This window comes from Solanum tuberosum, unplaced genomic scaffold (genome assembly GCF_000226075.1).
Source record: "Solanum tuberosum cultivar DM 1-3 516 R44 unplaced genomic scaffold, SolTub_3.0 scf00063, whole genome shotgun sequence".
NCBI classification, from domain to species: Eukaryota; Viridiplantae; Streptophyta; class Magnoliopsida; order Solanales; family Solanaceae; genus Solanum; species Solanum tuberosum.
Window position 1 is genome coordinate 1,619,944 of NW_006238988.1, and position 3,945 is coordinate 1,623,888.

The 3,945-nt window shown below is 31.0% G+C and overlaps 1 pseudogene; it reads right to left on the reverse strand.

The window, feature by feature from the left end:
• Nucleotides 1-525: 525 nt before the first annotated feature.
• Nucleotides 526-3,606, reverse strand: LOC102594851 (methanol O-anthraniloyltransferase-like; annotated as a pseudogene).
• Nucleotides 3,607-3,945: the final 339 nt, after the last annotated feature.

Below are 3,945 nucleotides of genomic sequence, written 5' to 3' on the forward strand. Positions count from 1 at the left end.
GCAGTGCAAGAAGAGTGTATGATTGGTCCTTTTGGAAAAGCAATGTAGACTCAAATTCCCTTCTAGTGTTACTCAGACTTTTAAAATGTTTCAGCTAGTACATTAAGATGTTTGGGGACCTCATAGGGATCCCACTTATGATAGAAAATACTTTTTTTAATACTATAGTTGATGATTTTAGTGGATTTACATGGATTTCTTTACTGCACACTAAGAAGGATGTAATAGTTGAACTGAGAAGTTTTATATCCACGATTTGTAATCAGTTTGAATGCGCAATAAAGGTTTTGAGATCTGACAATGGCACTGAATTCTTTAACAGTCAAGTAAATCAGAACCATTGCATCACCTTTTACAGAAACCTTATTTGGAATAGATATGTTCATCTCTTTTGTAACGTACTCTCTTCATCCCATTTTATGGGACACTGCTTGATTTGGGATAATACCTAAGAAAAAATGGAAGACTTTTGAAACTTCTAGTCTAAAAATATTTGTGTGGTTGAGACATATACCAATTCAGAGCCTAAATCTTTGATTTTAGTTGGATCTTTTCTCCATTTTTACTAGTCAAATTCTTGATAACACCTTGAAAGTTTTCCATGGCTTGTTGAGGCAATTCTATAGGTATCACAATACTCTTCTCTCCTATGTTCTTGTTAAATGACTAAAAAAAGCTGCCAAAAGAGAGGACCTCTATAAAAACCACCCAAAATAGGCTTTTCCCATCCAAAATCAACTTCATCAAAACCAATTATTGCAGTATTTGAGATGAGAAAATTCCAAGATTTGGTCCACGGTTGTAGCCCGTTAATCACCATGTAATCTGCCAAGGATTTGATGTACTCTTCATTGGCCTGTTTCTTAGCTTGTTTAATCAACTCAACTGCATATGTTAACGAATTTGAGCATAACAATCCAGCTTTTGATATGGCTGCATGAGTTGCAAATGCATTGCCATAATATCCAAGTGGTAGTTCCATTTTTTGCAGTCCTCTGCGTACACTAACTGCGTATGACAAACGAACATTCTCTTCAGGATTTATATCAAGTGCAATTGTACGATATTTCCATAGAAACGCAACTAGTAACTCAAATCTTCCAATTGAACCATAGCCAGGTTCTAATTGATCTTCTTATTTCCAAAGAAAAACGAGTGTTGGATTAATTTGTATTCCATAGCTATCCATGCATTTTTGGACTCAACTTTCTCATCAGACTCATTATGTGTGCATGTAATGCATGGCAATGACCTAGCATTTAGAAGGTGCAGAAGCTCCTTGAATTAATTCACTTAATGTCTTTCGAAGCATTTTGAAGCCATAAGCATCCATCATAGTGTGATTAAATCTGAATCCAACAACAAATCGGGTCAACAAATCGAGTATAATGAATGAATATAAAATTAGGAATTTTGATGATTATGACGAGAAAATGAAATAAAAGAAGTAAATATAACATTTGTGACTTGGAAACAATTCAAATTTGTGATGAATGTGTAATCATTTAAAATTCATTAAATATAATATAAAATGATTTGGATTACATTAAACTAGGTAAATTACCCGTGCTTCGCACGGGATTGAGTTATTTTACTAAGCTTACATATGGTCATTCGGTAATATTCGTATTTTCGATACATACACTATATTGTCAAGTAACATTTTTATCTTAAGGTAAAGCATTCTTCTGAAATCTTAAAGTGCAATATTTTTTTTTAATTTTCGTTTTTGTTATACAAAAATTATGAGTCATAGAGAGATTTTAAGTATAAGAAAGAAGTCTAACAAAAATCTCCATGGAAATAGTTGGTCAGAAGTAATGAAATTTTCTAAATTCCAAGAAGTTATAAAGAACAACATCGGACATTAAAGAAGAGACCAAAAAGCCTCGAACAACAACACTCTTTTATAAAAGTCACTACTTTTATACAAGTTACAACTTTTCAGAAAAGTCGTAACTTTTCATAAAAGTAAGTATTTTTCATTAAAGTCACAACTCTAGCTTCTTGTTAGAATTCTACATATTTATTGGATTTTAAATAATTGACCCAATTATATGAATCTATAACATTTATATGAACTAATATATTCATGAATCATATATATATATATATATATATATATATATATATATGATTCATGAATATATTAGTTCATATAAATGTTATAGATTCATATAATTGGGTCAATTATTTAAAATCCAATAAATATGTAGAATTCTAACAAGAAGCTAGAGAGAGCTCGTGGATCAAAAACTGTAGATTTCTCTACAAGTTCAAGAATTCAAGCATTCGAGTTCAAGAACGATCAAGATCAAGACCACCGGATTCAAGAACAAGCTCCAAAGCCCTTGAATCCAAGTAAAAGTCAAGATCAAGCCCCTATCAAGTTCATCAAATCTATAAATAAAGATCATGACTACAAGATTCAAGAACAAGCTCGAATCCCTTGAATTCAATTATAAGTCAAGATCAAGATATATTTCAAGTTCATCAAAGATTCAAGAAAAAGCTCCAAAACCCTTGAATTCAAGTATAAGTCAAGATCAAGAACAAGATATATTTCAAGTTCATCAAAGATTCAAGAATAAGCTCCAAAGCCCTTGAATCCAAGATCAAGTTCAAGAACAAATTCAAAATTCAAGATCAAGCTCAAGAACAAATTCAGAATTCAAGATCAAGCTCAAGAGCCCTTGAATTTATATCTGATCAGAGGAATAATAGTTATTGTAACACTTATATTCTGAAATCAATAAATACGATTGTTGCATTATTTTTCAGGATTATTATTTTCTCGACGCGAACTTTACTATCTACAACATGTCTAACTGACACATCACACACCACACCCTTACCATAGGACCAAAGTCGGGGGTTGATAAATGTGTATTTAATTTATAATTATGGTAATAGATAAAAATTCAAGCAACCGAACTGAAGGAGGTATCACTACAACAAAAGATATATTTTGTTGCAAATAGATTTTCCTAAGATTGCCGTAAAACTGTTTAGCGGCAATTGAGTTAATGTCATTAAATCCATAGTCGCTAAGGACTTTAGCAACATTTATAGAGAGTTCTGATTATAAATATTTATATTTATTATTGCTGCATATATATATATATATATATATATATATATATATATATATATTGATTATCTGAACTAACATCAATGGACAACCAATAATCCCATCAGATCCTGGCTCATTATATAGTAGCTCTTCAATGTATGGACATGGTGGTATCATAGAGTCTCCTAATTTCTCAAGCTCCACATTAGCATCGACTTCAATAAACATGATTCCTTCACTATTACAATTTACCATGAGTTTCCTATTAGGTCCTTCAACTATCCTACCAGCTAATGGATAGTAAAACACAAGTGTATTAGATAATCCATCTTTTATGATTTTTGCAGGATCTTTCCCTTCTATTGAAGAACTGTATTTGTAAAACATTAACATCGGCATTTGAATACGAAGACATTCTTGATCATCTATATCTGAAAGATGTAACATTTTATGAGGTGTTTTATTTTCTGGATTATCAGTTCCAGCTTATTTCTTCTCAATGAAATCACAAAAGGGCTAGGAATAATTGCCATGGTATATATAGCAATTTGAGCAAGTGTGGTTTTTGAGTTATAATTTTGTACATAGGTATATTTTCCTTTGTGGAGGATCACTTTGCAAAACACAATTTATTTGTATATAATTTAATTAGAGTGTGTCAAAAGTCAAAACATAATTCAATTTTTACTAAACAAACTTTTTAGGTTTGGGTCCACTAGGAATTGTAGTCCATGAGTGCACCATTGCATGATATTTTTTTTAATTCATAATTTATGTGGTATATTATTTTTAATAGGATAAGTAATATTAATATATGCAATATAATTTTGGACGGGTAGTGAAAAAAAAAATTATTGGGTAAAAATTGACAT